At 42.8% G+C, this 24,874-nt stretch overlaps 5 non-coding genes across 5 annotated transcripts; all 5 read right to left on the bottom strand.

Moving 5' to 3' along the window:
* Positions 1–631: 631 nt before the first annotated feature.
* On the bottom strand, positions 632–704 carry trnar-ccu (transfer RNA arginine (anticodon CCU)). The gene has a single exon. It is a non-coding gene; the product is annotated as a tRNA-Arg (tRNA).
* A 1,292-nt stretch (positions 705–1,996) lies between these two features.
* trnar-ccu (transfer RNA arginine (anticodon CCU)) lies at positions 1,997–2,069 on the bottom strand. Its single transcript has one exon. It is a non-coding gene; the product is annotated as a tRNA-Arg (tRNA).
* Positions 2,070–3,370: 1,301 nt separating this feature from the next.
* Positions 3,371–3,443, bottom strand: trnar-ccu (transfer RNA arginine (anticodon CCU)). Its single transcript has one exon. It is a non-coding gene; the product is annotated as a tRNA-Arg (tRNA).
* Positions 3,444–4,363: 920 nt separating this feature from the next.
* trnam-cau (transfer RNA methionine (anticodon CAU)) lies at positions 4,364–4,435 on the bottom strand. Its single transcript has one exon. It is a non-coding gene; the product is annotated as a tRNA-Met (tRNA).
* A 5,096-nt stretch (positions 4,436–9,531) lies between these two features.
* On the bottom strand, positions 9,532–9,603 carry trnam-cau (transfer RNA methionine (anticodon CAU)). Its single transcript has one exon. It is a non-coding gene; the product is annotated as a tRNA-Met (tRNA).
* Between the last annotated feature and the right edge of the window lie 15,271 nt (positions 9,604–24,874).

Here is a 24,874-nt window from a genome sequence, read left to right as displayed (position 1 = left end):
CGCACTTAAAATAAACTGTTTAGCAGAGGATGGTTTCGATCCATCGACCTCTGGGTTATGGGCCCAGCACGCTTCCGCTGCGCCACTCTGCTCTCAGCCACATCAGAAAAGACTAGAACTCACAATCCATGGCTTAGGAGTCCAGTATCTTAGGCCACTGGGATACTGTGTAAACAGTATGACCTATACGAACTGTTGGAAGAGGTAAAAAAAAAATTATAATAGCACTGAGACATGCCCATGAAACGACACATTTTTTAAAAATGTTGTTCGCACTTAAAATGAACTGTTTAGCAGAGGATGGTTTCGATCCATCAACCTCTGGGTTATGGGCCAAGCACGCTTCCGCTGCTCCACTCTGCTCTCAGCCACTTCAGAAAAGACTAGAACTCACAATCCATTGCTTAGGAGTCCAGTGTCTTAGGCCACTGGGATACTGTGTAAACAGTATGACCTATACGAACTGTTGGAAGAGGTAAAAAAATATATATAATGGCACTGAGACATGCCCATGAAACGACACATTTTTAAAAAATGTTGTTCGCACTTAAAATAAACTTTAGCAGAGGATGTTTCGATCCATCGACTTCTGGGTTATAGCACGCTTCCGCTGCGCCACTCTGCTTCCATCCACCCCAGACGGGACTTGAACCCACAATCCCTGGCTTAGGAGGCCAGTGCCTTATCCATTAGGCCACTGGGGCACTGGCTACCTTTTGCAAATAGTACGAACTGATACAAGCAGTAAAAACAATGTGTACTGGATAGCACTGAGACACGCAAATGAAATTTAGCTTTCTAATTTCTGTTTGCGTTTCATTTTTGAAAATAATCTGTTTAGCAGAGGATGGTTTCGATCCATCGACTTCTGGGTTATGGGCCCAGCACGCTTCCGCTGTGCCACTCTGCTCTCAGCCACTTCAGAAAAGACTAGAACTCACAATCCATGGCTTAGGAGTCCAGTATCTTAGGCCACTGGGATACTGTGTAAACAGTATGACCTATACTAACTGTTGGAAGAGGTAAAAAAAAATGTATAATGGCACTGAGACATTATGCCAATGAAACGACACATTTTTTAAAAATGTTGTTCGCACTTAAAATAAACTGTTTAGCAGAGGATGGTTTCGATCCATCGACCTCTGGGTTATGGGCCCAGCACGCTTCCGCTGCGCCACTCTGCTCTCAGCCACTTCAGAAAAGACTAGAACTCAAAATCTTTGGCTTAGGAGTCCAGTATCTTAGGCCACTGGGATACTGTGTAAACAGTATGACCTATACGAACTGTTGGAAGAGGTAAAAAAATATATATAATGGCACTAAGACATGCCCATGAAACGACACATTTTAAAAAAATGTTGTTCGCACTTAAAATAAACTGTTTAGCAGAGGATGTTTCGATCCATCGACTTCTGGGTTATGGGCCCAGCACGCTTCCGCTGCTTCACTCTGCTCTCATCCCCTTCAGAAAATACTAGAACTCACAATCCATTGCTTAGGAGTCCAGTGTCTTAGGCCACTGGGATACTGTGTAAACAGTATGACCTATACGAACTGTTGGAAGAGGTAAAAAAAAAAATTATAATGGCACTGAGACATGCCCATGAAACGACACATTTTTTAAAAATGTTGTTCGCACTTAAAATTAACTGTTTAGCAGAGAATGGTTTCGATCCATCGACCTCTGGGTTATGGGCCCAGCACGCTTCCGCTGCGCCACTCTGCTCTCAGCCAATTCAGAAAAGACTAGAACTCACAATCCATGGCTTAGGAGTCCAGTATCTTAGGCCACTGGGATACTGTGTAAACAGTATGACCTTTACGAACTGTTGGAAGAGGTAATAAAAAATTATAATGGCACTGAGACATTATGCCCATGAAACGACATATTTTTAAAAAATGTTGTTCGCACTTAAAATAAACTTTAGCAGAGGATGTTTCGATCCATCGACTTCTGGGTTATAGCACGCTTCCGCTGCGCCACTCTGCTTCCATCCACCCCAGACGGGACTTGAACCCACAATCCCTGGCTTAGGAGGCCAGTGCCTTATCCATTAGGCCACTGGGGCACTGGCTACCTTTTGCAAATAGTACGAACTGATACAAGCAGTAAAAACAATGTGTACTGGATAGCACTGAGACACGCAAATGAAATTTAGCTTTCTAATTTCTGTTTGCGTTTCATTTTTGAAAATAATCTGTTTAGCAGAGGATGGTTTCGATCCATCGACTTCTGGGTTATGTGCCCAGCACGCTTCCGCTGTGCCACTCTGCTCTCAGCCACTTCAGAAAAGACTAGAACTCACAATCCATGGCTTAGGAGTCCAGTATCTTAGGCCACTGGGATACTGTGTAAACAGTATGACCTATACTAACTGTTGGAAGAGGTAAAAAAAAATGTATAATGGCACTGAGACATTATGCCAATGAAACGACACATTTTTTAAAAATGTTGTTCGCACTTAAAATAAACTGTTTAGCAGAGGATGGTTTCGATCCATCGACCTCTGGGTTATGGGCCCAGCACGCTTCCGCTGCGCCACTCTGCTCTCAGCCACTTCAGAAAAGACTAGAACTCAAAATCTTTGGCTTAGGAGTCCAGTATCTTAGGCCACTGGGATACTGTGTAAACAGTATGACCTATACGAACTGTTGGAAGAGGTAAAAAAATATATATAATGGCACTAAGACATGCCCATGAAACGACACATTTTAAAAAAATGTTGTTCGCACTTAAAATAAACTGTTTAGCAGAGGATGTTTCGATCCATCGACTTCTGGGTTATGGGCCCAGCACGCTTCCGCTGCTTCACTCTGCTCTCATCCCCTTCAGAAAATACTAGAACTCACAATCCATTGCTTAGGAGTCCAGTGTCTTAGGCCACTGGGATACTGTGTAAACAGTATGACCTATACGAACTGTTGGAAGAGGTAAAAAAAAAAATTATAATGGCACTGAGACATGCCCATGAAACGACACATTTTTTAAAAATGTTGTTCGCACTTAAAATTAACTGTTTAGCAGAGAATGGTTTCGATCCATCGACCTCTGGGTTATGGGCCCAGCACGCTTCCGCTGCGCCACTCTGCTCTCAGCCAATTCAGAAAAGACTAGAACTCACAATCCATGGCTTAGGAGTCCAGTATCTTAGGCCACTGGGATACTGTGTAAACAGTATGACCTTTACGAACTGTTGGAAGAGGTAATAAAAAATTATAATGGCACTGAGACATTATGCCCATGAAACGACATATTTTTTAAAAATGTTGTTCGCACTTAAAATAAACTGTTTAGCAGAGGATGGTTTCGATCCATCGACCTCTGGGTTATGGGCCCAGCACGCTTCCGCTGCGCCACTCTGCTTCCATCCACCCCAGATGGGACTTGAACCCACAATCCCTGGCTTAGGAGGCCAGTGCCTTATCCATTAGGCCACTGGGGCACTGTCTACCCTAAACAATGCGTACTGGATAGCACTGAGACATGCAAATGAAATTTAGCTTTCTAATTTCTGTTTGCGTTTCATTTTTGAAAATAATCTGTTTAGCAGAGGATGGTTTCGATCCATCGACCTCTGGGTTATGGGCCCTGCACGCTTCCGCTGCGCCACTCTGCTCTCAGCCACTTCAGAAAAGTCTAGAACTCACAATCCATGGCTTAGGAGTCCAGTATCTTAGGCCACTGGGAAACTGTGTAAACAGTATGACCTATACGAACTGTTGGAAGAGGTAAAAAAAAAAATATAATGGCACTGAGACATGCCCATGAAACGACACATTTTTAAAAAATGTTGTTCGCACTTAAAATGAACTGTTTAGCAGAGGATGGTTTCGATCCATCAACCTCTGGGTTATGGGCCCAGCACGCTTCCGCTGCGCCACTCTGCTCTCAGCCACTTCAGAAAAGACTAGAACTCACAATCCATGGCTTAGGAGTCCAGTAGCTTAGGCCACTGGGATACTGTGTAAACAGTATGACCTATACGAACTGTTGGAAGAGGTAAAAAAAAATTATAATGGCACTGAGACATTATGCCCATGAAACGACACATTTTTTAAAAATGTTGTTCGCACTTAAAATAAACTGTTTAGCAGAGGATGGTTTCGATCCATCGACCTCTGGGTTATGGGTCCAGCACGCTTCCGCTGCGCCACTCTGCTCTAAGCCACTTCAGAAAAGACTAGAACTCACAATCCATGGCTTAGGAGTCCAGTATCTTAGACCACTGGGATACTGTGTAAACATTATGACCTATACGAACTGTTGGAAGAGGTAAAAAACAAATTATAATGGCACTGAGACATTATGCCCATGAAAAGACACATTTTTTAAAAATGTTGTTCGCACTTAAAATAAACTGTTTAGCAGAGGATGGTTTCGATCCATCGACCTCTGGGTTATGAGCCCAGCACGCTTCCGCTGCGCCACTCTGCTCTCAGCCACTTCAGAAAAGACTAGAACTCACAATCCATGGCTTAGGAGTCCAGTATCTTAGGCCACTGGGATACTGTGTAAACAGTATGACCTATACGAACTGTTGGAAGAGGTAAAAAAAAAATTATAATGGCACTGAGACATTATGCCCATGAAACGACACATTTTTTTAAAATGTTGTTCGCACTTAAAATAAACTGTTTAGCAGAGGATGGTTTCGATAAATCGACCTCTGGGTTATGGGCCCAGCACACTTCCGCTGCGCCACTCTGCTCTCAGCCACTTCAGAAAAGACTAGAACTCACAATCCATGGCTTAGGAGTCCAGTATCTTAGGCCACTGGGATACTGTGTAAACAGTATGACCTATACGAACTGTTGGAAGAGGTAAAAAACTAATTATAATGGCACTGAGACATTATGCCCATGAAACGACACATTTTTTAAAAATGTTGTTCGCACTTAAAATAAACTATTTAGCAGAGGATGGTTTCGATCCATCGACCTCTGGGTTATGGGCCCAGCACGCTTCCGCTGCGCCTCTCTGCTCTCATCCCCTTCAGAAAAGACTAGAACTCACAATCCATGGCTTAGGAGTCCAGTATCTTAGGCCAATGGGATACTGTGTAAACAGTATGACCTATACGAACTGTTGGAAGAGGTAAAAAAAAATTATAATGGCACTGAGACATTATGCCCATGAAACGACACATTTTTTAAAAATGTTGTTCGCACTTAAAATAAACTGTTCAGCAGAGGATGGTTTCGATCCATCGACCTTTGGGTTATGGGCCCAGCACGCTTCCGCTGCGCCACTCTGCTCTAAGCCACTTCAGAAAAGACTAGAACTCACAATCCATGGCTTAGGAGTCCAGTATCTTAGGCCACTGGGATACTGTGTAAACATTATGACCTATACGAACTGTTGGAAGAGGTAAAAAACAAATTATAATGGCACTGAGACATTATGACCATGAAACGACACATTTAAAAAAAATGTTGTTCGCACTTAAAATAAACTGTTTAGCAGAGGATGGTTTCGATCCATCGACCTCTGGGTTATGGGCCCAGCACGCTTCCGCTGCGCCACTCTGCTCTCAGCCACTTCAGAAAAGACTAGAACTCACAATCCATGGCTTAGGAGTCCAGTATCTTAGGCCACTGGGATACTGTGTAAACAGTATGACCTATACGAACTGTTGGAAGAGGTAAAAAAATATATATAATGGCACTGAGACATGCCCATGAAACGACACATTTTTTAAAAATGTTGTTCGCACTTAAAATAAACTGTTTAGCAGAGGATGGTTTCGATCCATCGACCTCTGGGTTATTTGCCCAGCACTCTTCCACTGCGCCACTCTGCTCTCAGCCACTTCAGAAAAGACTAGAACTCAAAATCTTTGGCTTAGGAGTCCAGTATCTTAGGCCACTGGGATACTGTGTAAACAGTATGACCTATACGAACTGTTGGAAGAGGTAAAAAAATATATATAATGGCACTGAGACATGCCCATGAAACGACACATTTTTAAAAAATGTTGTTCGCACTTAAAATAAACTGTTTAGCAGAGGATGGTTTTGATCCATCGACCTCTGGGTTATGGGCCCAGCACGCTTCCGCTGCGCCACTCTGCTCTCATCCCCTTCAGAAAAGACTAGAACTCACAATCCATGGCTTAGGAGTCCAGTGTCTTAGGCCACTGGGATACTGTGTAAACAGTATGACCTATACGAACTGTTGGAAGAGGTAAAAAAATATATATAATGGCACTGAGACATGCCCATGAAACAACACATTTTTTTAAAATGTTGTTCGCACTAAAAATAAACTGTTTAGCAGAGGATGGTTTCGATCCATCGACCTCTGGGTTATGGGCCCAGCACGCTCCGCTGCGCCACTCTGCTCTCAGCCACTTCAGAAAAGACTAGAACTCAAAATCTTTGGCTTAGGAGTCCAGTATCTTAGGCCACTGGGATACTGTGTAAACAGTATGACCTATACGAACTGTTGGAAGAGGTAAAAAAATATATATAATGGCACTGAGACATGCCCATGAAACGACACATTTTTTAAAAATGTTGTTCGCACTAAAAATAAACTGTTTAGCAGAGGATGGTTTCGATCCATCGAACTCTGGGTTATGGGCCCAGCACGCTTCCGCAGCACCACTCTGCTCTCAGCCACTTCAGAAAAGACTAGAACTCACAATCCATGGCTGAGGAGTCCAGTATCTTAGGCCACTGGGATACTGTGTAAACAGTATGACCTATACGAACTGTTGGAAGAGGTAAAAAAACTAATTATAATGGCACTGAGACATTATGCCCATGAAACGACACATTTTTTAAAAATGTTGTTCGCACTTAAAATAAACTATTTAGCAGAGGATGGTTTCGATCCATCGACCTCTGGGTTATGGGCCCAGCACGCTTCCGCTGCGCCTCTCTGCTCTCATCCCCTTCAGAAAAGACTAGAACTCACAATCCATGGCTTAGTAGTCCAGTATCTTAGGCCAATGGGATACTGTGTAAACAGTATGACCTATACGAACTGTTGGAAGAGGTAAAAAAAAATTATAATGGCACTGAGACATTATGCCCATGAAACGACACATTTTTTAAAAATGTTGTTCGCACTTAAAATAAACTGTTCAGCAGAGGATGGTTTCGATCCATCGACCTTTGGGTTATGGGCCCAGCACGCTTCCGCTGCGCCACTCTGCTCTAAGCCACTTCAGAAAAGACTAGAACTCACAATCCATGGCTTAGGAGTCCAGTATCTTAGGCCACTGGGATACTGTGTAAACATTATGACCTATACGAACTGTTGGAAGAGGTAAAAAACAAATTATAATGGCACTGAGACATTATGACCATGAAACGACACATTTAAAAAAAATGTTGTTCGCACTTAAAATAAACTGTTTAGCAGAGGATGGTTTCGATCCATCGACCTCTGGGTTATGTGCCCAGCACGCTTCCGCTGCGCCACTCTGCTCTCAGCCACTTCAGAAAAGACTAGAACTCACAATCCATGGCTTAGGAGTCCAGTATCTTAGGCCACTGGGATACTGTGTAAACAGTATGACCTATACGAACTGTTGGAAGAGGTAAAAAAATATATATAATGGCACTGAGACATGCCCATGAAACGACACATTTTTTAAAAATGTTGTTCGCACTTAAAATAAACTGTTTAGCAGAGGATGGTTTCGATCCATCGACCTCTGGGTTATTTGCCCAGCACTCTTCCACTGCGCCACTCTGCTCTCAGCCACTTCAGAAAAGACTAGAACTCAAAATCTTTGGCTTAGGAGTCCAGTATCTTAGGCCACTGGGATACTGTGTAAACAGTATGACCTATACGAACTGTTGGAAGAGGTAAAAAAATATATATAATGGCACTGAGACATGCCCATGAAACGACACATTTTTAAAAAATGTTGTTCGCACTTAAAATAAACTGTTTAGCAGAGGATGGTTTTGATCCATCGACCTCTGGGTTATGGGCCCAGCACGCTTCCGCTGCGCCACTCTGCTCTCATCCCCTTCAGAAAAGACTAGAACTCACAATCCATGGCTTAGGAGTCCAGTGTCTTAGGCCACTGGGATACTGTGTAAACAGTATGACCTATACGAACTGTTGGAAGAGGTAAAAAAATATATATAATGGCACTGAGACATGCCCATGAAACAACACATTTTTTTAAAATGTTGTTCGCACTAAAAATAAACTGTTTAGCAGAGGATGGTTTCGATCCATCGACCTCTGGGTTATGGGCCCAGCACGCTCCGCTGCGCCACTCTGCTCTCAGCCACTTCAGAAAAGACTAGAACTCAAAATCTTTGGCTTAGGAGTCCAGTATCTTAGGCCACTGGGATACTGTGTAAACAGTATGACCTATACGAACTGTTGGAAGAGGTAAAAAAATATATATAATGGCACTGAGACATGCCCATGAAACGACACATTTTTTAAAAATGTTGTTCGCACTAAAAATAAACTGTTTAGCAGAGGATGGTTTCGATCCATCGAACTCTGGGTTATGGGCCCAGCACGCTTCCGCAGCACCACTCTGCTCTCAGCCACTTCAGAAAAGACTAGAACTCACAATCCATGGCTGAGGAGTCCAGTATCTTAGGCCACTGGGATACTGTGTAAACAGTATGACCTATACGAACTGTTGGAAGAGGTAAAAAAAAAATTATAATGGCACTGAGACATGCCCATGAAACGACAAATTTAAAAAAAATGTTGTTCGCACTTAAAATGAACTGTTTAGCAGAGGATGGTTTCGATCCATCGACCTCTGGGTTATGGGCCCAGCACGCTTCCGCTGCGCCACTCTGCTCTAAGCCACTTGAGAAAATACTAGAACTCACAATCCATGGCTTAGGAGTCCAGTATCTTAGGCCACTGGGATACTGTGTAAACAGTATGACCTATACGAACTGTTGGAAGAGGTAAAAAAATATATATAATGGCACTGAGACATGCCCATGAAACGACACATTTTTTAAAAATGTTGTTCGCACTTAAAATAAACTGTTTAGCAGAGGATGGTTTCGATCCATCGACCTCTGGGTTATGGGCCCAGAACGCTTCCGCTGCGCCACTCTGCTCTCAGCCACTTCAGAAAAGACTAGAACTCAAAATCTTTGGCTTAGGAGTCCAGTATCTTAGGCCACTGGGATACTGTGGAAACAGTATGACCTATACGAACTGTTGGAAGAGGTAAAAAAATATATATAATGGCACTGAGACATGCCCATGAAACGACACATTTTTTAAAAATGTTGTTCGCACTTAAAATAAACTGTTTAGCAGAGGATGGTTTCGATCCATCGACCTCTGGGTTATGGGCCCAGCACGCTTCCGCTGCGCCACTCTGCTCTCATCCCCTTAAGAAAAGACTAGAACTCACAATCCATTGCTTAGGAGTCCAGTGTCTTAGGCCACTGGGATACTGTGTAAACAGTATGACCTATACGAACTGTTGGAAGAGGTAAAAAAATATATATAATGGCACTGAGACATGCCCATGAAACGACACATTTTTTTAAAAATGTTGTTCGCACTTAAAATAAACTGTTTAGCAGAGGATGGTTTCGATCCATCGACCTCTGGGTTATGGGCCCAGCACGCTTCCACTGCGCCACTCTGCTCTCAGCCACTTCAGAAAAGACTAGAACTCAAAATCTTTGGCTTAGGAGTCCAGTATCTTAGGCCACTGGGATACTGTGTAAACAGTATGACCTATACGAACTATTGGAAGAGGTGAAAAAATATATATAATGGCACTGAGACATGCCCATGAAACGACACATTTTTTAAAAATGTTGTTCGCACTTAAGATAAACTGTTTAGCAGAGGATGGTTTCGATCCATCGACCTCTGGGTTATGGGCCCAGCACGCTTCCGCTGCGCCACTCTGCTCTCATCCCCTTCAGAAAAGACTAGAACTCACAATCCATTGCTTAGGAGTCCAGTGTCTTAGGCCACTGGGATACTGTGTAAACAGTATGACCTATACGAACTGTTGGAACAGGTAAAAAAATATATATAATGGCACTGAGACATGCCCATGAAACGACACATTTTTTAAAAATGTTGTTCGCACTAAAAGTAAACTGTTTAGCAGAGGATGGTTTAGATCCATCGACCTCTGGGTTATGGGCCCAGCACGCTCCGCTGCGCCACTCTGCTCTCAGCCACTTCAGAAAAGACTAGAACTCAAAATCTTTGGCTTAGGAGTCCAGTATCTTAGGCCACTGGGATACTGTGTAAACAGTATGACCTATACGAACTGTTGGAAGAGGTAAAAAAAAAATTAGAATGGCACTGAGACATGCCCATGAAACGACAAATTTAAAAAAAATGTTGTTCGCACTTAAAATGAACTGTTTAGCAGAGGATGGTTTCGATCCATCGACCTCTGGGTTATGGGCCCAGCACTCTTCCGCAGCGCCACTCTGCTCTCAGCCACTTCAGAAAAGACTAGAACTCACAATCCATGGCTTAGGAGTCCAGTATCTTAGGCCACTGGGATACTGTGTAAACAGTATGACCTATACGAACTGTTGGAAGAGGTAAAAAAATATATATAATGGCACTGAGACATTATGCCCATGAAACGACACATTTTTAAAAAATGTTGTTCGCACTTAAAATAAACTGTTTAGCAGAGGATGGTTTCGATACATCGACCTCTGGGTTATGGGACCAGCACGCTTCCGCTGCGCCACTCTGCTCTAAGCCACTTGAGAAAATACTAGAACTCACAATCCATGGCTTAGGAGTCCAGTATCTTAGGCCACTGGGATACTGTGTAAACAGTATGACCTATACGAACTGTTGGAAGAGGTAAAAAAATATATATAATGGCACTGAGACATGCCCATGAAACGACACATTTTTTAAAAATGTTGTTCGCACTTAAAATAAACTGTTTAGCAGAGGATGGTTTCGATCCATCGACCTCTGGGTTATGGGCCCAGAACGCTTCCGCTGCGCCACTCTGCTCTCAGCCACTTCAGAAAAGACTAGAACTCAAAATCTTTGGCTTAGGAGTCCAGTATCTTAGGCCACTGGGATACTGTGGAAACAGTATGACCTATACGAACTGTTGGAAGAGGTAAAAAAATATATATAATGGCACTGAGACATGCCCATGAAACGACACATTTTTTAAAAATGTTGTTCGCACTTAAAATAAACTGTTTAGCAGAGGATGGTTTCGATCCATCGACCTCTGGGTTATGGGCCCAGCACGCTTCCGCTGCGCCACTCTGCTCTCATCCCCTTCAGAAAAGACTAGAACTCACAATCCATTGCTTAGGAGTCCAGTGTCTTAGGCCACTGGGATACTGTGTAAACAGTATGACCTATACGAACTGTTGGAAGAGGTAAAAAAATATATATAATGGCACTGAGACATGCCCATGAAACGACACATTTTTTAAAAAATGTTGTTCGCACTTAAAATAAACTGTTTAGCAGAGGATGGTTTCGATCCATCGACCTCTGGGTTATGGGCCCAGCACCCTTCCACTGCGCCACTCTGCTCTCAGCCACTTCAGAAAAGACTAGAACTCAAAATCTTTGGCTTAGGAGTCCAGTATCTTAGGCCACTGGGATACTGTGTAAACAGTATGACCTATACGAACTATTGGAAGAGGTAAAAAAATATATATAATGGCACTGAGACATGCCCATGAAACGACACATTTTTTAAAAATGTTGTTCGCACTTAAGATAAACTGTTTAGCAGAGGATGGTTTCGATCCATCGACCTCTGGGTTATGGGCCCAGCACGCTTCCGCTGCGCCACTCTGCTCTCATCCCCTTCAGAAAAGACTAGAACTCACAATCCATTGCTTAGGAGTCCAGTGTCTTAGGCCACTGGGATACTGTGTAAACAGTATGACCTATACGAACTGTTGGAACAGGTAAAAAAATATATATAATGGCACTGAGACATGCCCATGAAACGACACATTTTTTAAAAATGTTGTTCGCACTAAAAATAAACTGTTTAGCAGAGGATGGTTTCGATCCATCGACCTCTGGGTTATGGGCCCAGCACGCTCCGCTGCGCCACTCTGCTCTCAGCCACTTCAGAAAAGACTAGAACTCAAAATCTTTGGCTTAGGAGTCCAGTATCTTAGGCCACTGGGATACTGTGTAAACAGTATGACCTATACGAACTGTTGGAAGAGGTAAAAAATATATATATAATGGCACTGAGACATGCCCATGAAACGACACATTTTTTAAAAATGTTGTTCGCACTAAAAATAAATTGTTTAGCAGAGGATGGTTTCGATCCATCGACCTCTGGGTTATGGGCCCAGCACGCTTCCGCAGCACCACTCTGCTCTCAGCCACTTCATAAAAGACTAGAACTCACAATCCATGGCTTAGGAGTCCAGTATCTTAGGCCACTGGGATACTGTGTAAACAGTATGACCTATACGAACTGTTGGAAGAGGTAAAAAAATATATATAATGGCACTGAGACATTATGCACATGAAACGACACATTTTTTAAAAATGTTGTTCGCACTTAAAATAAACTGTTTAGCAGAGGATGGTTTCGATCCATCGACCTCTGGGTTATGGGCCCAGCACGCTTCCGCTGCGCCACTCTGCTCTAAGCCACTTTAGAAAAGACTAGAACTCACAATCCATGGCTTAGGAGTCCAGTATCTTAGGCCACTGGGATACTGTGTAAACAGTATGACCTATACGAACTGTTGGAAGAGGTAAAAAAAAAATTATAATGGCACTGAGACATTATGCCCATGAAACGACACATTTTTTAAAAATGTTGTTCGCACTTAAAATAAACTGTTTAGCAGAGGATGGTTTCGATCCATCGACCTCTGGGTTATGGGCCCAGCACGCTTCCGCTGCGCCACTCTGCTCTCAGCCACTTCAGAAAAGACTAGAACTCACAATCCATGGCTTAGGAGTCCAGTATCTTAGGCCACTGGGATACTGTGTAAACAGTATGACCTATACGAACTGTTGGAAGAGGTAAAAAAAAATTATAATGGCACTGAGACATTTTGCAAAATGAAACTAAACATTTTTTAAAAATGTTGTTCGCACTTAAAATAAACTGTTTAGCAGAGGATGGTTTCGATCCATCGACCTCTGGGTTATGGGCCCAGCACGCTTCCGCTGCGCCACTCTGCTCTCAGCCACTTCAGAAAAGACTAGAACTCACAATCCATGGCTTAGGAGTCCAGTATCTTAGGCCACTGGGATACTGTGTAAACAGTATGACCTATACGAACTGTTGGAAGAGTTAAAAAACAAATTATAATGGCACTGAGACATTATGCCCATGAAACGACACATTTTTTAAAAATGTTGTTCGCACTTAAAATAAACTATTTAGCAGAGGATGGTTTCGATCCATCGACCTCTGGGTTATGGGCCCAGCACGCTTCCGCTGCTCCACTCTGCTCTCAGCCACTTCAGAAAAGACTAGAACTCACAATCAATGGCTTAGGAGTCCAGTATCTTAGGCCACTGGGATACTGTGTAAACAGTATGACCTATACGAACTGTTGGAAGAGGTAAAAAAAAAATTATAATGGCACTGAGACATTATGCCCATGAAACGACACATTTTTAAAAAATGTTGTTCGCACTTAAAATAAACTGTTTAGCAGAGGATAGTTTCGATCCATCGACCTCTGGGTCACGGGCCCAGCACGCTTCCGCTGCGCCACTCTGCTTCCATCCACCCCAGATGGGACTTGAACCCACAATCCCTGGCCACAATCCCTGGCCAGTGCCTTATCCATTAGGCCACTGGGGCACTGTCTACCTTTGGCAAATAGTACGAACTGATACAAGCAGTTAAAACAATGTGTACTGGATAGCACTGAGACACGCAAATTAAATTTAGCTTTCTAATTTCTGTTTGCGTTTCATTTTTGAAAATAATCTGTTTAGCAGATGATGGTTTCGATCCATCGACCTCTGGGTTATGGGCCCAGCACACTTCCGCTGTGCCACTCTGCTCTCAGCCACTTCAGAAAAGACTAGAACTCAAAATCTTTGGCTTAGGAGTCCAGTATCTTAGGCCACTGGGATACTGGGATACTGTGTAAACAGTATGACCTATACGAACTGTTGGAAGAGGTAAAAAAAAAATGTATAATGGCACTGAGACATTATGCCCACGAAACGACACATTTTTAAAAAATGTTGTTCGCACTTAAAATAAACTGTATAGCAGAGGATGGTTTCGATCCATCGACCTCTGGGTTATGGGCCCAGCACGCTTCCGCAGCGCCACTCTGCTCTCAGCCACTTCAGAAAAGACTAGAACTCACAATCCATGGCTTAGGAGTCCAGTATCTTAGGCCACTGGGATACTGTGTAAACAGTATGACCTATACGAACTGTTGGAAGAGGTAAAAAAAAAATTGTAATGGCACTGAGACATGCCCATGAAACGACACATTTTTAAAAAATGTTGTTCGCACTTAAAATGAACTGTTTAGCAGAGGATGGTTTCGATCCATCGACCTCTGGGTTATGGGCCCAGCACGCTTCCGCAGCACCACTCTGCTCTCAGCCACTTCAGAAAAGACTAGAACTCACAATCCATGGCTTAGGAGTCCAGTATCTTAGGCCACTGGGATACTGTGTAAACAGTATGACCTATACGAACTGTTGGAAGAGGTAAAAAAATATATATAATGGCACTGAGACATTATGCCCATGAAACGACACATTTTTTAAAAATGTTGTTCGCACTTAAAATAAACTGTTTAGCAGAGGATGGTTTCGATCCATCGACCTCTGGGTTATGGGCCCAGCACGCTTCCGCTGCGCCACTCTGCTCTAAGCCACTTTAGAAAAGACTAGAACTCACAATCCATGGCTTAGGAGTCCAGTATCTTAGGCCACTGGGATACTGTGTAAACAATATGACCTATACGAACTGTTGGAAGAGGTAAAATTTTTTTTATAATGGCACTGAGACATTATGCCCATGAAACGACACATTTTTTAAAAATGTTGTTCGCACTTAAAATGAACTGTTTAGCAGAGGATGGTTTCGATCCATCAACCTCTGGGTTATGGGCCAAGCACGCTTCCGCTGCTCCACTCTGCTCTCAGCCACTTCAGAAAAGACTAGAACTCACAATCCATTGCTTAGGAGTCCAGTGTCTTAGGCCACTGGGATACTGTGTAAACAGTATGACCTATACGAACTGTTGGAAGAGGTAAAAAAAAAAATATAATGGCACTGAGACATGCCCATGAAATGACACATTTTTAAAAAATGTTGTTCGCACTTAAAATGAACTGTTTAGCAGAGGATGGTTTCGATCCATCGACCTCTGGGTTATGGGCCCAGCACGCTTCCGCTGCGCCACTCTGCTTCCATCCACCCGAGATGGGACTTGAACCCACAATCCCTGGCCACAATCCCTGGCCAGTGCCTTATCCATTAGGCCACTGGGGTACTGTCTACCTTTTGCAAATAGTACGAACTGATACAAGCAGTAAAAACAATGTGTACTGGATAGCACTGAGACACGCAAATTAAATTTAGCTTTCTAATTTCTGTTTGCGTTTCATTTTTGAAAATAATCTGTTTAGCAGATGATGGTTTCGATCCATCGACCTCTGGGTTATGGGCCCAGCACGCTTCCGCTGCGCCACTCTGCTCTAAGCCACTTCAGAAAAGACTAGAACTCACAATCCATTGCTTAGGAGTCCAGTATCTTAGGCCACTGGGATACTGTGTAAACAGTATGACCTATACGAACTGTTGGAAGAGGTAAAAAGATATATATAATGGCACTGAGACATGCCCATGAAACGACACATTTTTAAAAAATGTTGTTCGCACTAAAAATAAACTGTTTAGCAGAGGATTGTTTCGATCCATCGACCTCTGGGTTATGGGCCCAGCACGCTTCCACTGCGCCACTCTGCTCTCAGCCACTTCAGAAAAGACTAGAACTCAAAATCTTTGGCTTAGGAGTCCAGTATCTTAGGCCACTGGGATTCTGTGTAAACAGTATGACCTATACGAACTGTTGGAAGAGGTAAAAAAAAAATTATAATGGCACTGAGACATGCCCATGAAATGACACATTTTTAAAAAATGTTGTTCGCACTTAAAATGAACTGTTTAGCAGAGGATGGTTTCGATCCATCGACCTCTGGGTTATGGGCCCAGCACGCTTCCGCTGCGCCACTCTGCTCTCAGCCACTTCAGAAAAGACTAGAACTCACAATCCATGGCTTAGGAGTCCAGTATCTTAGGCCACTGGGATACTGTGTAAACAGTATGACCTATACGAACTGTTGGAAGAGGTAAAAAAAAAATTATAATGGCACTGAGACATTATGCCCATGAAACGACACATTTTTTATAAATGTTGTTTGCACTTAAAATAAACTGTTTAGCAGAGGATGGTTTCGATCCATCGACCTCTGGGTTATGGGTCCAGCACGCTTCCGCTGCACCACTCTGCTCTCAGCCACTTCAGAAAAGACTAGAACTCACAATCCATGGCTTTGGAGTCCAGTATCTTAGGCCACTGGGATACTGTGTAAACAGTATGACCTATACGAACTGTTGGAAGAGGTAAAAAAAAAATTATAATGGCACTGAGACATGCCCATGAAATGACACATTTTTAAAAAATGTTGTTCGCACTTAAAATGAACTGTTTAGCAGAGGATGGTTTCGATCCATCGACCTCTGGGTTATGGGCCCAGCACGCTTCCGCTGCGCCACTCTGCTTCCATCCACCCCAGATGGGACTTGAACCCACAATCCCTGGCCACAATCCCTGGCCAGTGCCTTATCCATTAGGCCACTGGGGTACTGTCTACCTTTTGCAAATAGTACGAACTGATACAAGCAGTAAAAACAATGTGTACTGGATAGCACTGAGACACGCAAATTAAATTTAGCTTTCTAATTTCTGTTTGCGTTTCATTTTTGAAAATAATCTGTTTAGCAGATGATGGTTTCGATCCATCGACCTCTGGGTTATGGGCCCAGCACGCTTCCGCTGCGCCACTCTGCTCTAAGCCACTTCAGAAAAGACTAGAACTCACAATCCATTGCTTAGGAGTCCAGTATCTTAGGCCACTGGGATACTGTGTAAACAGTATGACCTATACGAACTGTTGGAAGAGGTAAAAAGATATATATAATGGCACTGAGACATGCCCATGAAACGACACATTTTTAAAAAATGTTGTTCGCACTAAAAATAAACTGTTTAGCAGAGGATTGTTTCGATCCATCGACCTCTGGGTTATGGGCCCAGCACGCTTCCACTGCGCCACTCTGCTCTCAGCCACTTCAGAAAAGACTAGAACTCAAAATCTTTGGCTTAGGAGTCCAGTATCTTAGGCCACTGGGATTCTGTGTAAACAGTATGACCTATACGAACTGTTGGAAGAGGTAAAAAAAAAATTATAATGGCACTGAGACATGCCCATGAAATGACACATTTTTAAAAAATGTTGTTCGCACTTAAAATGAACTGTTTAGCAGAGGATGGTTTCGATCCATCGACCTCTGGGTTATGGGCCCAGCACGCTTCCGCTGCGCCACTCTGCTCTCAGCCACTTCAGAAAAGACTAGAACTCACAATCCATGGCTTAGGAGTCCAGTATCTTAGGCCACTGGGATACTGTGTAAACAGTATGACCTATACGAACTGTTGGAAGAGGTAAAAAAAAAATTATAATGGCACTGAGACATTATGCCCATGAAACGACACATTTTTTATAAATGTTGTTTGCACTTAAAATAAACTGCTTAGCAGAGGATGGTTTCGATCCATCGACCTCTGGGTTATGGGTCCAGCACGCTTCCGCTGCACCACTCTGCTCTCAGCCACTTCAGAAAAGACTAGAACTCACAATCCATGGCTTTGGAGTCCAGTATCTTAGGCCACTGGGATACTGTGTAAACAGTATGACCTATACGAACTGTTGGAAGAGGTAAAAAAAAAATGTATAATGGCACTGAGACATTATGCCCACGAAACGACACATTTTAAAAAAATGTTGTTCGCACTTAAAATAAACTGTATAGCAGAGGATGGTTTCGATCCATCAACCTCTGGGTTATGGGCCCAGCACGCTTCCGCAGCGCCACTCTGCTCTCAGCCACTTCAGAAAAGACTAGAACTCACAATCCATGGCTTAGGAGTCCAGTATCTTAGGCCACAGGGATACTGTGTAAACAGTATGACCTATACGAACTGTTGGAAGAGGTAAAAAAATATATATAATGGCACTGAGACATTATGCCCATGAAACGACACATTTTTTAAAAATGTTGTTCGCACTTAAAATAAACTGTTTAGCAGAGGATGGTTTCGATCCATCGACCTCTGGGTTATGGGCCCAGCACGCTTCCGCTGCGCCACTCTGCTCTAAACCACTTTAGAAAAGACTAGAACTCACAATCCATGGCTTAGGAGTCCAGTATCTTAGGCCACTGGGATACTGTGTAAACAGTATGACCTATACGAACTGTTGGAAGAGGTAAAAAAAAAATTATAATGGCACTGAGACCTTATGCCCATGAAACGATACATTTTTTAAAAATGTTGTTCGCACTTAAAATAAACTGTATAGCAGAGGATGGTTTCGATCCATCAACCTCTGGGTTATGGGCCCAGCACGCTTCCGCAGCGCCACTCTGCTCTCAGCCACTTCAGAAAAGACTAGAACTCACAATCCATGGCTTAGGAGTCCAGTATCTTAGGCCACAGGGATACTGTGTAAACAGTATGACCTATACGAACTGTTGGAAGAGGTAAAAAAAAATATATAATGGCACTGAGACATTATGCCCATGAAACGACACATTTTTTAAAAATGTTGTTCGCACTTAAAATAAACTGTTTAGCAGAGGATGGTTTCGATCCATCGACCTCTGGGTTATGGGCCCAGCACGCTTCCGCTGCGCCACTCTGCTCTAAGCCACTTCAGAAAAGACTAGAACTCACAATCCATTGCTTAGGAGTCCAGTATCTTAGGCCACTGGGATACTGTGTAAACAGTATGACCTATACGAACTGTTGGAAGAGGTAAAAAAATATATATAATGGCACTGAGACATGCCCATGAAACGACACATTTTTAAAAAATGTTGTTCGCACTAAAAATAAACTGTTTAGCAGAGGATTGTTTCGATCCATCGACCTCTGGGTTATGGGACCAGCACGCTTCCACTGCGCCACTCTGCTCTCAGCCACTTCAGAAAAGACTAGAACTCAAAATCTTTGGCTTAGGAGTCCAGTATCTTAGGCCACTGGGATTCTGTGTAAACAGTATGACCTATACGAACTGTTGGAAGAGGTAAAAAAAAAATTATAATGGCACTGAGACATTATGCCCATGAAACGACACATTTTTTATAAATGTTGTTTGCACTTAAAATAAACTGTTTAGCAGAGGATGGTTTCGATCCATCGACCTCTGGGTTATGGGTCCAGCACGCTTCCGCTGCGCCACTCTGCTCTCAGCCACTTCAGAAAAGACTAGAACTCACAATCCATGGCTTTGGAGTCCAGTATCTTAGGCCACTGGGATACTGTGTAAACAGTATGACCTATACGAACTGTTGGAAGAGGTAAAAAAAAAATGTATAATGGCACTGAGACATTATGCCCACGAAACGACACATTTTAAAAAAATGTTGTTCGCACTTAAAATAAACTGTATAGCAGAGGATGGTTTCGATCCATCAACCTCTGGGTTATGGGCCCAGCACGCTTCCGCAGCGCCACTCTGCTCTCAGCCACTTCAGAAAAGACTAGAACTCACAATCCATGGCTTAGGAGTCCAGTATCTTAGGCCACAGGGATACTGTGTAAACAGTATGACCTATACGAACTGTTGGAAGAGGTAAAAAAATATATATAATGGAACTGAGACATTATGCCCATGAAACGACACATTTTTTAAAAATGTTGTTCGCACTTAAAATAAACTGTTTAGCAGAGGATGGTTTCGATCCATCGACCTCTGGGTTATGGGCCCAGCACGCTTCCGCTGCGCCACTCTGCTCTAAACCACTTTAGAAAAGACTAGAACTCACAATCCATGGCTTAGGAGTCCAGTATCTTAGGCCACTGGGATACTGTGTAAACAGTATGACCTATACGAACTGTTGGAAGAGGTAAAAAAAAAATTATAATGGCACTGAGACCTTATGCCCATGAAACGATACATTTTTTAAAAATGTTGTTCGCACTTAAAATAAACTGAAGAACAGAGGATGGTTTCGATCCATCAACCTCTGGGTTATGGGCCCAGCACGCTTCCGCAGCGCCAATCTGCTCTCAGCCACTTCAGAAAAGACTAGAACTCACAATCCATGGCTTAGGAGTCCAGTATCTTAGGCCACAGGGATACTGTGTAAACAGTATGACCTATACGAACTGTTGGAAGAGGTAAAAAAATATATATAATGGCACTGAGACATTATGCCCATGAAACGACACATTTTTTAAAAATGTTGTTCGCACTTAAAATAAACTGTTTAGCAGAGGATGGTTTCGATCCATCGACCTCTGGGTTATGGGCCCAGCACGCTTCCGCTGCGCCACTCTGCTCTAAACCACTTTAGAAAAGACTAGAACTCACAATCCATGGCTTAGGAGTCCAGTATCTTAGGCCACTGGGATACTGTGTAAACAGTATGACCTATACGAACTGTTGGAAGAGGTAAAAAAAAAATTATAATGGCACTGAGACCTTATGCCCATGAAACGATACATTTTTTAAAAATGTTGTTCGCACTTAAAATAAACTGTATAGCAGAGGATGGTTTCGATCCATCAACCTCTGGGTTATGGGCCCGGCACGCTTCCGCAGCGCCACTCTGCTCTCAGCCACTTCAGAAAAGACTAGAACTCACAATCCATGGCTTAGGAGTCCAGTATCTTAGGCCACAGGGATACTGTGTAAACAGTATGACCTATACGAACTGTTGGAAGAGGTAAAAAAAAATATATAATGGCACTGAGACATTATGCCCATGAAACGACACATTTTTTAAAAATGTTGTTCGCACTTAAAATAAACTGTTTAGCAGAGGATGGTTTCGATCCATCGACCTCTGGGTTATGGGCCCAGCACGCTTCCGCTGCGCCACTCTGCTCTAAGCCACTTCAGAAAAGACTAGAACTCACAATCCATTGCTTAGGAGTCCAGTATCTTAGGCCACTGGGATACTGTGTAAACAGTATGACCTATACGAACTGTTGGAAGAGGTAAAAAAATATATATAATGGCACTGAGACATGCCCATGAAACGACACATTTTTAAAAAATGTTGTTCGCACTAAAAATAAACTGTTTAGCAGAGGATTGTTTCGATCCATCGACCTCTGGGTTATGGGACCAGCACGCTTCCACTGCGCCACTCTGCTCTCAGCCACTTCAGAAAAGACTAGAACTCAAAATCTTTGGCTTAGGAGTCCAGTATCTTAGGCCACTGGGATTCTGTGTAAACAGTATGACCTATACGAACTGTTGGAAGAGGTAAAAAAAAAATTATAATGGCACTGAGACATGCCCATGAAATGACACATTTTAAAAAAATGTTGTTCGCACTTAAAATGAACTGTTTAGCAGAGGATGGTTTCGATCCATCGACCTCTGGGTTATGGGCCCAGCACGCTTCCGCTGCGCCACTCTGCTCTCAGCCACTTCAGAAAAGACTAGAACTCACAATCCATGGCTTAGGAGTCCAGTATCTTAGGCCACTGGGATACTGTGTAAACAGTATGACCTATACGAACTGTTGGAAGAGGTAAAAAAAAAATTATAATGGCACTGAGACATTATGCCCATGAAACGACACATTTTTTATAAATGTTGTTTGCACTTAAAATAAACTGTTTAGCAGAGGATGGTTTCGATCCATCAACCTCTGGGTTATGGGTCCAGCACGCTTCCGCTGCGCCACTCTGCTCTCAGCCACTTCAGAAAAGACTAGAACTCACAATCCATGGCTTTGGAGTCCAGTATCTTAGGCCACTGGGATACTGTGTAAACAGTATGACCTATACGAACTGTTGGAAGAGGTAAAAAAAAAATGTATAATGGCACTGAGACATTATGCCCACGAAACGACACATTTTAAAAAAATGTTGTTCGCACTTAAAATAAACTGTATAGCAGAGGATGGTTTCGATCCATCAACCTCTGGGTTATGGGCCCAGCACGCTTCCGCAGCGCCACTCTGCTCTCAGCCACTTCAGAAAAGACTAGAACTCACAATCCATGGCTTAGGAGTCCAGTATCTTAGGCCACAGGGATACTGTGTAAACAGTATGACCTATACGAACTGTTGGAAGAGGTAAAAAAATATATATAATGGCACTGAGACATTATGCCCATGAAACGACACATTTTTTAAAAATGTTGTTCGCACTTAAAATAAACTGTTTAGCAGAGGATGGTTTCGATCCATCGACCTCTGGGTTATGGGCCCAGCACGCTTCCGCTGCGCCACTCTGCTCTAAACCACTTTAGAAAAGACTAGAACTCACAATCCATGGCTTAGGAGTCCAGTATCTTAGGCCACTGGGATACTGTGTAAACAGTATGACCTATACGAACTGTTGGAAGAGGTAAAAAAAAAATTATAATGGCACTGAGACCTTATGCCCATGAAACGATACATTTTTTAAAAATGTTGTTCGCACTTAAAATAAACTGTATAGCAGAGGATGGTTTCGATCCATCAACCTCTGGGTTATGGGCCCAGCACGCTTCCGCAGCGCCAATCTGCTCTCAGCCACTTCAGAAAAGACTAGAACTCACAATCCATGGCTTAGGAGTCCAGTATCTTAGGCCACAGGGATACTGTGTAAACAGTATGACCTATACGAACTGTTGGAAGAGGTAAAAAAATATATATAATGGCACTGAGACATTATGCCCATGAAACGACACATTTTTTAAAAATGTTGTTCGCACTTAAAATAAACTGTTTAGCAGAGGATGGTTTCGATCCATCGACCTCTGGGTTATGGGCCCAGCACGCTTCCGCTGCGCCACTCTGCTCTAAACCACTTTAGAAAAGACTAGAACTCACAATCCATGGCTTAGGAGTCCAGTATCTTAGGCCACTGGGATACTGTGTAAACAGTATGACCTATACGAACTGTTGGAAGAGGTAAAAAAAAAATTATAATGGCACTGAGACCTTATGCCCATGAAACGATACATTTTTTAAAAATGTTGTTCGCACTTAAAATAAACTGTTTAGCAGAGGATGGTTTCGATCCATCGACCTCTGGGTTATGGGCCCAGCACGCTTCCGCTGCGCCACTCTGCTCTCAGCCACTTCAGAATAGACTAGAACTCACAATCCATGGCTTAGGAGTCCAGTATCTTAGGCCACTGGGATACTGTGTAAACAGTATGACCTATACGAACTGTTGGAAGAGGTAAAAAAAAAATTATAATGGCACTGAGACATTATGCCCATGAAACGACACATTTTTTAAAAATGTTGTTCGCACTTAAAATAAACTGTTTAGCAGAGGATGGTTTCGATCCATCGACCTCTGGGTTATGGGCCCAGCACGCTTCCGCTGCGCCACTCTGCTCTAAGCCACTTCAGAAAAGACTAGAACTCACAATCCATTGCTTAGGAGTCCAGTATCTTAGGCCACTGGGATACTGTGTAAACAGTATGACCTATACGAACTGTTGGAAGAGGTAAAAAAATATATATAATGGCACTGAGACATGCCCATGAAACGACACATTTTTAAAAAATGTTGTTCGCACTAAAAATAAACTGTTTAGCAGAGGATTGTTTCGATCCATCGACCTCTGGGTAATGGGCCCAGCACGCTTCCACTGCGCCACTCTGCTCTCAGCCACTTCAGAAAAGACTAGAACTCAAAATCTTTGGCTTAGGAGTCCAGTATCTTAGGCCACTGGGATTCTGTGTAAACAGTATGACCTATACGAACTGTTGGAAGAGGTAAAAAAAAAATTATAATGGCACTGAGACATGCCCATGAAATGACACATTTTTAAAAAATGTTGTTCGCACTTAAAATGAACTGTTTAGCAGAGGATGGTTTCGATCCATCGACCTCTGGGTTATGGGCCCAGCACGCTTCCGCTGCGCCACTCTGCTCTCAGCCACTTCAGAAAAGACTAGAACTCACAATCCATGGCTTAGGAGTCCAGTATCTTAGGCCACTGGGATACTGTGTAAACAGTATGACCTATACGAACTGTTGGAAGAGGTAAAAAAAAAATTATAATGGCACTGAGACATTATGCCCATGAAACGACACATTTTTTATAAATGTTGTTTGCACTTAAAATAAACTGTTTAGCAGAGGATGGTTTCGATCCATCGACCTCTGGGTTATGGGTCCAGCACGCTTCCGCTGCGCCACTCTGCTCTCAGCCAAGTCAGAAAAGACTAGAACTCACAATCCATGGCTTTGGAGTCCAGTATCTTAGGCCACTGGGATACTGTGTAAACAGTATGACCTATACGAACTGTTGGAAGAGGTAAAAAAAAAATGTATAATGGCACTGAGACATTATGCCCACGAAACGACACATTTTTAAAAAATGTTGTTCGCACTTAAAATAAACTGTTTAGCAGAGGATGGTTTCGATCCATCGACCTCTGGGTTATGGGCCCAGCACGCTTCCGCTGCGCCACTCTGCTCTCAGCCACTTCAGAATAGACTAGAACTCACAATCCATGGCTTAGGAGTCCAGTATCTTAGGCCACTGGGATACTGTGTAAACAGTATGACCTATACGAACTGTTGGAAGAGGTAAAAAAAAAATTATAATGGCACTGAGACATTATGCCCATGAAACGACACATTTTTTAAAAATGTTGTTCGCACTTAAAATAAACTGTTTAGC

Source organism: Oncorhynchus clarkii, chromosome 7, assembly GCF_045791955.1.
Source record: "Oncorhynchus clarkii lewisi isolate Uvic-CL-2024 chromosome 7, UVic_Ocla_1.0, whole genome shotgun sequence".
Lineage (NCBI taxonomy): Eukaryota > Metazoa > Chordata > Actinopteri > Salmoniformes > Salmonidae > Oncorhynchus > Oncorhynchus clarkii.
The sequence above is the reverse complement of the archived record's forward strand: the minus strand, read 5'-3'. Positions and strand labels throughout refer to the sequence as shown.